Raw genomic sequence first — 9,954 nt, forward strand, 5'->3', positions numbered from 1 at the left:
TGGAAGACCGCGAATATAGTCAACATACGACTGGAATAAAGAAAATAATTTTTAGAAATGTATTTCTTTATCAGATAGGATGATGAGAGAAGAACTTGACTTATTATACTGATCTTCAACACGGTGCCCTCAAGGCCAAACATGATCAAGCTTTAATTTCAGACAAATATTACACACCGTGATTAAAGCCATTAATCCTCCTCTGGGTAATCAGTGAAATCTGCTGCCGTTGTGTTTATCTACAATGCGAGCCTGTAGTTACTTTGGCCATAATGACATAAGAAGACAGCTGCTTTATGCCATGTCAAGACTGATTATGATGTGTTGCAGTTTTTACACTGTGGCATTAAAGGTCCAGTGTGTACAATTTAGGGCCTTCTATTAGCAAAGAGGGTGTATAATATTTAAAACTATGTTATAATTTGTTTTGAAACTAAAATCATTGTGTTTTTGTTATCTTAGAATGAGACATTTAAATCTACATACAGAGCAGGTTCTCGTCCGTGGAGTCCACCATGTTGTTCTACAGTAGCCCATAATGGACAAACCAAACACTAGCTCTAGATTGGGGCATCTGCATTTTTCATTCGGCTACCATAGTTCTCCTACATTAGTACACACATGGGAGAAGTTTCAGCTCTGCAACCTCACCCCTAGATGCCACTAAATCATACACGCTGGACCTTTAATTAGGAATTAACCATTGGTCTGACAGTACCTGATAGAGGCCATGAGCTGGGACCTACGAAAAAATCAAACCAGCTGCTGTCACCTGCTGGTCAAATCACCGGCGGCTGGTTTGAGAACGTAAAGCACATTGCCTGTTTCTACAGCCAATCGGCTTGTAGTGAAGTCCACTGGTCAAGTCAAAATAACCACAGACAGCATGTTCGCTTGCTGTGGCAGGTGCTCCGTCCCCACCAAGCCCTCTGTTTCCGTCCTCACAGTGTGCTGGTGTCGGACCATGGTTCACTGCTGCTGGTCGCTGTACATGTGAGGCACCATTTCATCTAGTTTGGTGTGAACTGTTAAGTTTTTTTGAACGTTACAGTTTATATTTCTCACCCAGAGGTTCAAAGTTCCTCCTCCCCTGTACCAGAGCATGGAAGAAGGCAAGACCAAACAGGAACTTCTGCCCAGTGACCTGTTTCTTGGAGCTGCCAAAGACAACAGGGTCAGAGATGGGGTGACTCGGGTAGGAGCGCTTCCTTGTCAATGAGTCGGTCATAGAAAACACAACAGATGTCATGGATCCACAGGCGGATAAGTTTGTCTCCATCCTGGCAGAAGTGGCCAACAGACATACTGAACTGAAGTACTTCAATTCAGAACAATCCATTTAAACATTTCACCATTGTCCCCACTCTTACCTGCATGTGTGTATGCGGAGACAGGAGCACACCCTGTATCACTCAAGCGAAGTCCCACAGGTTGAAGATGTAGTGGGACGTGGACGGGGTGGGGAGGAAGCTGTCCATAGTATCCTCACAGACTGCCATGGTCGCCTGGACCAACATCTTGCCAAGCCTTAGGCATAAGACAAAATACACTATGTCTTTCTGACAAAGATGATTTATGTAATTCTTAGTCTGTATGACATTTAAATTTTGACAAGCTACCTGAAGAAGGAGGGATCAAAGCCCTTGCTGAAGTGCCAGTCAGTAATGGAAGTGAATATCTTGGTCAGCGTTTCATCATCAAAGGAATCAGTTGAGGTGATATTCAAGTGGCAGGTGAAGCGGCCTAGAATTTCAAACATTTTGTCAACTGCAGAAAACCTTATTGCTGCTGTCTTTAATAAAACTACAAATGTCAAATAAATAATAATTTCAAAAATACCTGTAATGTCATTTGTCCCACCACCAGGAGGCCCCATTGCAGACATAAACAGCATGTCCACTATGTTCAGTCTGGAGGTGTCCTTGTCATAGCAGTGATGATGGTCAATCCATTGCCTTAGCAGCTCGATTGGGGGTTGGGTTCTGTAGACTTCCTTAGCTGGCATGTTTAGATCATCTATGCTGATGAGCATCAAACACTCAATGAACCACTTCAAGCCCAACAGTATGGGATTATGTGCGCCCATTGCCATGCATTGGTTATGTTAAAAGGCTGATTTATAATTGCTATTGGAACTATATATGTCAAAACATTTAGGTGACCTCTCTCAGGGAAGATGTCTTAGGCCTAGGGTGCTCATTGTCCATGCCCATGATCAGATTGCAGTCGAAGACATCAACCTTCTTACAGCTGTCCCCAGCGATGGTCCCACCCACAGTCCATACGACCGCGAACAGGAGCAGACCCTGCAGCCACATGGTTATCTGCTGGCTGGACATCTGTGTACCATTGGTCCCTGAGGCAGAAATTTCATCTAAATAGAGACAGGAATGCTAACATACACACACAAGGACAAAAATAAATATGTATAAATTATCGATTAAATGTCATAGTCTGGTTCTGGAAGGACCACTCCAGGGAATAAATCTGAGATGATACCCTGTGAGTAGCAGAGGGAAAATGTAACTGAATAACTAGTCAACCAACTGATGCATACAAACAAACACTAAGTGCAATTTCGTACAAAATGCGTCACCTGAAACAGTGGCACGTCCTGTGCTAGAAACTTGGCCGTGTTGATGTCCATCAGTGCTCCAAGCAACAGCACACTTTCATTCTCCTCTGGATAATTCAGCTTTCGATTCCCTGCTGCAGTCAGCACAGACTTCACAGCTCGCATACCGTAGTCATAGTGGTGTTGGGAAGACAGCTGTTTGGAGCACAAGCGGTATGTGGCCACAATCTTCTGGGCCAGACTATGAGTAACATTGGAATTTGAGATGTGTCAGGATTGATGACTGAACCAACCAGGACCTAAGTCTAATAGAGAAAACTATTTTGCCCAGGACATCATTCACACATACCTGTGAGATTCAATAAAGCCCAGGGAGTACAGTGAGACCTCTCCAATGAGGCCATAATCTGGCACTATCATAGCCACAGTACGGAAAAGAGCCGACAAGACAAGATTGACAGGTATACATCCAGTATGCTTAACACTTTTCCCATTCCCTCTTCATCATCAGATTCTGCTCTGTAGAGGGATTTTTAAGACTACAGTGCTAAAGTGTTGTACCTTTAGGTTGTAAGGGAGCTCAGCTCTGCCGGCATCTTCAGATTCTTGGCAATGGCCTGTTGTATGCAGAGGATTTGCTGAGCCACCACAGGGAGCACCTCCACCTGCGACACACACACAAACACAAACACATTATAAGTAACTTGAGTATGTAAAGCTGTGAAGTAAACAAATATGTACGCTAATTAGGACTGATAAAGAACAATATAATATTCATCATCATCAGGTCGTTAGCATCAGCATCATCTGTATTTATGTATACATTTAATAATGTGAATATACTGAACTGGATTGTAACTCACTCGTATATTTACATTGTGCAGCCTAAATATTCACCTGAAGTGGGAGCTGTTAGCTGTAAAGTAGCTTCTCTCTGCATTCATTATCTGCACAACATTCTCATGAAACAACAGCACAAGTGTAGGTGTGTTTGCCATCTTATTGCCTGCATACATAACAGGTAATCCTATGTGTTTTTCTGCCATGATTAAAAATAAAACCTTCTGTGTACATGCAAATCATATTTGGCGCATTTTAGGGGCATAATGCTTACATGGTACATTTCTACAGAAGAGGATGAAAGAGCACAAGACAGGATATAAAATGATGGTGCTTGTATTCGACTCTGCAATAGAAAATAGAGCCAGTGCAATGCAGACAAGGCTGGAGTTATATTCTGCAATTATACACATACTCTTTCTCTTCTTTTTTATAGAAAACTAGCAGCTGTGTTTTGCAATCTGTCAACTACTGTTTTGGTTAAAACACTTTTGTATTAAAATAATCCAATCAACTTGGCATGAAAGCAAAAGCAGTGTCTCTATATCCTGCTGAGTTGCAAATGATCTAAATTTAGCCATGTTTCTAAGTTAGAGGAAAACAGATTTTGTTGGTATGTGGCTGTGAATCTTCATTTCAAATCTATGAAGACTCTTAATCTAATTCTCAACCTGAGAAGCCAAACTAACCATTCAAGTTTTATCATTAACATTTTAACAATGACAAAAAAAGTGAACCTAATGATGATAGATTTTTTTTTTACTAGTCACTTAAACCACTACTCAGATAAAGCACACTGAGTATTTGGTCATTTGATTTAAAAGGGCCCTATGCAGAATTCAGAGCCTTTGAGTTGTCTGCACACAGTTTTAAAAATGAAGGTGGCTGCTTACAGAACTTATAGACCTGATAGAGCTAACCGTGTTAACCGGGGGAACCAGAGGCACGTCCTGATTTTGTCAAGTTGTTGTTGTCCTGAGAAAAACATTTTGTATGATAGCCCTGAGACAACAACTGCCTCAGCCGAGCAACGTTTGTGATGTCATCAAAGAGAGCCCCGCTGCCAGTGCTCTGCAAAATACATACAAAACGACTGTGCAGAGAGGCATGTTACTTTAGTTTACACTAGTCTGCTACTACAGACACTAAAATATATATTTGCTTTTTACATTATTTGTTAGTATTTTGACACCATGGAAATAAGCTCACACTAGCTTGCAAAGATGAGCTAACAGTTGGCCAGCTAGGGTGCTAGCTGCTTAACTCCTTGATCATAACAGAAGACATTAACTTTCATTCCTGCTCATTTTAGAAAGGCCACTACAAGAAAATGTGTTTTTGTGTGGATTGTCAAAAGGACAGTGAGTCATAGATGTTTGTTTCTGGCTGCTAGAGTTAGTGGGCCAGGATTGTGCCCGGTGACAGAAAGTATTGCATAATTAAAGTAAGGCTTATGAGGAACATATCTAAGGTGCATGATAAACCAAGAACACCTTTTTATGTGGTGGCCTTTTTAAATGAGAAGTGGAGGAAGTTATTAACTGAAATGATCAAGCATTTGATTAGTAGAAAGCATGAACTAGCTAGCTAGCATGCGATCTCTGTTATATGATGTTGTCTTGAGATCATCACATGGATGTTGACCTCAGTTGATCATTGCTTTATTCTGTCACATAAAGATTTCCTCAGGCCATCATATGAGTGCTTTAATCTTTAGCAATTGATAAGTAGAAAGCAATAACTAGCTAGCATGCTAGGTATCTCTGTTATGTTGTTGATTGATGTGATATGATATGACGATTGGTTCCCCGTAAGCCTCACTTTCATTATGCAATATGGGCACAATCCTGGAAAAAAATTAAGGATGCAGTTGGTGGGCTAGCACACTAACGCTCACATGCAAATTTCAGCATGCTAACCAACTAACTCTAGTAGCTCTAACATCTATGACTCACTGTCCCTTTGACAATCCAAATAACACATTTTCTTGTAGTGGCCTTTCTAAAATGAACAGGAATCAAAGGTAATGTGACTGTAGTCTGTTATGATCAAATGGATTAGTCTTGAGCTTATTTCCATGGTGGCAGATTACTAACAATTAATCTTGAAAGCAAATATATATTTGCCTTTAAGCTTGATTGGCTGAGGCAGTTGTCCTATCATACAAAATGTTGTTCTCGGGACTACAACCACTTGGCAAATTCAGGACGTGCAGAACCAGAGGGTGGGCACTGCACCTCTCCACATAGGGTGGAATGGAAAATCAGTCCACAGGTTAGACTACGTTGTAATAATTTTGGAACTTTTTTAGTAGTTCTCCTTCTATGTGGAGGTTAGCAGTGGATATACTGACAGGCAGTGATTTGGTCTGGATGGCTTCAGATACTTAAGTAGTCCAAAAGATGGAGGAGGCACAAATGACAGGCCAGGCCACTGCAACACCCACTTCTTCCTGGGCAACTAAACCAAAGAAAAAAAAAAGAAGACATACAATAACAGTCCAACTCAAACTGTATGTTCAGCATGTAATGTCCAATTAGAATCAACTAAAACAGAAATATAAGGCTATATTATAGGTATGATATGTAAATATAAAAACCTTGTCTGTTGTATACCTTGGCTTGAGCTGAATAAATCTTTTCTGTGAAGGTCGCAGTCTCCCGCTCATAGCTGATCACGCCGACGATCTCCATGTCCTCAGTGAACTCCAGTTCAGCGATGCCCTCAAAGCACTTCTTCAGGTGGGGCTTCACACACAGTGGGTCTTTGATCTGTGACAGGATCTCCAGCAGCTTGTCATTAGACATGAAGAAGAACCTAGGAATATGATGAAGATAAACAGAGGAGAGGGGAGACAAAACAAACACTTGACAAGATCCTTAAAAAGAGTGTCAGTGTGTCATTTGTATGTTCTGTAATGTAGGTGATATTAAAGTTATCCTCTTGGTAAGTACATTTTTAATGTCCCTGAAAATTAACGCATGAACCTCTTCTTTTCAAGGTAAGTACTGAGGCCTTACTGGATGTCTTCCAGAAAAACATTGGACTCCTGTAGCTGTTCCAGCATGTTTGGCTGCCCTGTAGCCACCAGAACACGTGCATCCTTAACCTGGACCAGTGAAATCACACAAAGGCCAAGGTGTAGCAAAGTGCATGCGATTCAGTTTTTTGTGTTTCAAGAGGATCTCACCATCTCAGCAAGGATGGTCTTCCAATAGCTGTCCACAATGGCAAACTTGCATCCCTCCTCAGGCATCTGGGCAATTTATCACAGAGTCCAGAATGTCCTGCACACTCAGCAGTTTGTCTGCCCATTGCTAGGTAGGAAAGTAATGGTGAGAATTACACATATTAGAGCAACAACAAGCTATTGTTGTGTCTCTATACTCAAGAAATGATTAGAAACAAGGAAACCCACAAAATACTCAAAAATATTAGTCTAAACAAAATCATATAAAAGCAAATCCATAAAATAGATTTGGATTCAGGAGATTAATGTGTGTATTATTCTGCATTCCTCACACAGGTTGTTCCCAGCTTTTTATGGTAATTTTGTGCCAAAGTCACATCCACTGGTGTGTAGAGTGGCACAGCTGAGGTTGTGTTTATGCAGAACAGGCAATTTAGTTACTTGTTCTGGCATGAAATTGTGCTCGCATTTCCATCTGCTCAGGCCACTTCTTATCGCAAGCACAAGAGTTACTTTTGCGGCTTTAGTTGGCAGCGGTGAACACACAGACTTCCAAAACCACACAAACTAATGTCATGTATGTTGGCTCTTTGAGTTTCATATACATTTTTAAAGTCTAAAGGGCACCAAGAGTGACATGTCTCACCTTACATTCAGTTTCTATTGGCTTAATGAATGGTGAACCTCAGATGGTCTGCGTCTTAATGATATGATCATCCAGAAGCATTTGGATGTCATCCACTGCTGACACCCAATAACTTGGGGTCACTTTTTATTACAAGCCATGGTTCCCTCCAAACACAGTACAGTATATTAATTGGCATATATTTCAATATGGTTTAATGTCAGTAAGTGTCTTACTTATCAGAGAACTTGGAAAGCCCCAGGTCCGACATGCTCATCAGTGAGCTGCTCACATTCAGTTTGACAAGGCCCAGGAAGGCAAGAGAAAGACTTGGTCAGTTTATGCATGGTCCTCCACATGATACCCAGCTCATCAGAGACTTTCACAGCATCCAGGTATCGGGAAGGACCTAAGGGTTAAATGATAAAGGAAGTACACCAATGTGAAAACAGCTGAGCATTCTTTGTGCACTTGCTGGGTGCTATTAGTTATTTGTGCCATTTTGAGCTTTTAAAATACAGTCACATGATAGCTGTGAGAAACTTAAAAATGGGTGTAGTGTCCCTAGTGTGAGTCCCCCTACCATTCATCCACTCTTCTGACATGCTTTTAAAGTTAAGTGCTGTGGTCCAGAGCTGTTCATACGGCTGTTTGTAAGCTATGAGAGTTTGAAGCACCACAAACTGGCTCTGTTCCTTCTCCAGCAAAGTCTGCTCATTGTTGATATCCTGTAGAGATGACAGCGGTATAAACACTTTCCACTTACCATCTAAAACATGACTTTCAGGATGAAACTAGATCTATGTTTTGCTTGGGTATCAAAGCTGTCAAATCAAAAAGAAAACCATGTGCGTATTCATGGCATCCGAAACATCTTTCACCTTTAGTTCAGTAACAGCAGCCTCCAGGTTGGCAGTGATTTGAGTGAGATTTCCCACATTGTTATTTATCTCCTCTATGTCCATTTTCCCTTCAACATAAAGGCCTGTATTTCCTTGTCCACATCCTGCAGCCTCTACCTGAAGCACTTTCTGCACAGTTTTCTGTTTCTACAATATGATGTCTACTGAATAAAAGCTCTAATGACTGCACTAGTTACTGCAGTCATTATATCTTTTATTTATTCCCTGGCCCCCATGGAGACACATAATGTCCTCTGGATTGCACATAGCTGGCATGGGAGACTGCAACGTAGTGGTATCCAAGCAGGTGCAAATTACGAACATGGAAATGAACAAATTACAATGCCAGCTAGCCTTGAGAGCTGCTACATGGTCTAACAAGCTAACAAAGATGCCATGGAATCCTAAAGTGGGGCAGTGTGTAAAGCAATCCACTGAAAAGCAGCCTGAGATGGGTCCCACAAAGTGGACAAGGTGGTAACACGAGACTGTGCCTACAACAGGATTAGCTCTCTTGGTTGTGTACACATTGTCAACCTATAAGTGCATGAGAGGACACACTACAAGAAGTCTGAACATTGCATTAGGGTCTCACTGAAAGACTGGCTGTTTTGAGACAGTCTGGCAAATTGGCAGTACTCACTTTTGGACCAATTCATCTCTTGTGGTTTGGCACTGTCTCTGGACAAAGTCTCCGAACTCAGATGGCAGGAGGGGGAGGCTGGTGGAGACAAGGTCCTCTAGTCGAACAAATCTCAAGGATGAGAAGCTGGAAAAAGATTTTGTTTATTCATTCTTTTTGTTTGCACATTCAAAAAATCAATTATCATAAAAGATGTATGTATGCAAAGACACCCACATACATATCAAACAATTTTTTTTCCTACATAAACTCCGATACACATTAACCCAAAATAAATAAGAGCTTGTGCAGGAGAAATAGGAAGCTAAAAGCTTATACAAAGACCTTTTCTAAAAACTCAAGGCAAGATAAACTGAATTGAAATCGGGATTGAAAAAAAGAAGAGAAAAAGATAGAAAAACATAATAACTAAGGGTGTAGGATCATTTTAATATTTGGGGAGACACATGAAATGGGGGGCCTGGGGGTCCTCCACCAAAAAATTTTGAGCGTCTAACACATAATTTCCTTCATGCACCGCATTGCATGTTCGTTTTCTGCATCAATTTATGGAGTAAATGTCTTCAGTTTTTTCAAAACAAAAGTGCTGTGTTACTTTCATGTATCCCTCCTGAAATCTACGCCTATGTACATAACATTGACTTCTTATCCCAGATGTCAAAGCATCAACACTAATAAGGAAATTACCAATGTTTCTTTATAATGTTTTTTTAAACAGAGAGCATGAAGGATGCTGGAAATATGAATTCCACAAAACAGCACCTCTGTACCTAAATAAAGATTTTGCTACAATACTGAAACAGAAAGGACAGTGAAGATGTTCAGACTTACATCGGCTTAGCCAGACATTCTGCAGCAGAACCACGATGTGACTGACAGTAAATACATGTTGGCTTTGCCATATGCGGGCCTCCTTGTTACTAGTTTCCCAGGACACTGGCGCACAGATCACCCTCCTGGGAAAGGGCTTAGGGACGCTGGGTATAGACAGTCTCTGGTGCTCAGCTGGTTCCATCAGGATGTAGTCCACTGACAAGAAACAACATGGAAGACAATACAGATGAAACGAGGCAGGCAACTCCTTACAGAGGAAAATATTAATTACCTAATGCACCAACTAGAGTGGCTAGCTTTTCTAACCCATGTGGTATATGAAAGAATCAATGACAGAATCACTGT

This window comes from Epinephelus moara, chromosome 22 (genome assembly GCF_006386435.1).
Source record: "Epinephelus moara isolate mb chromosome 22, YSFRI_EMoa_1.0, whole genome shotgun sequence".
Lineage (NCBI taxonomy): Eukaryota > Metazoa > Chordata > Actinopteri > Perciformes > Serranidae > Epinephelus > Epinephelus moara.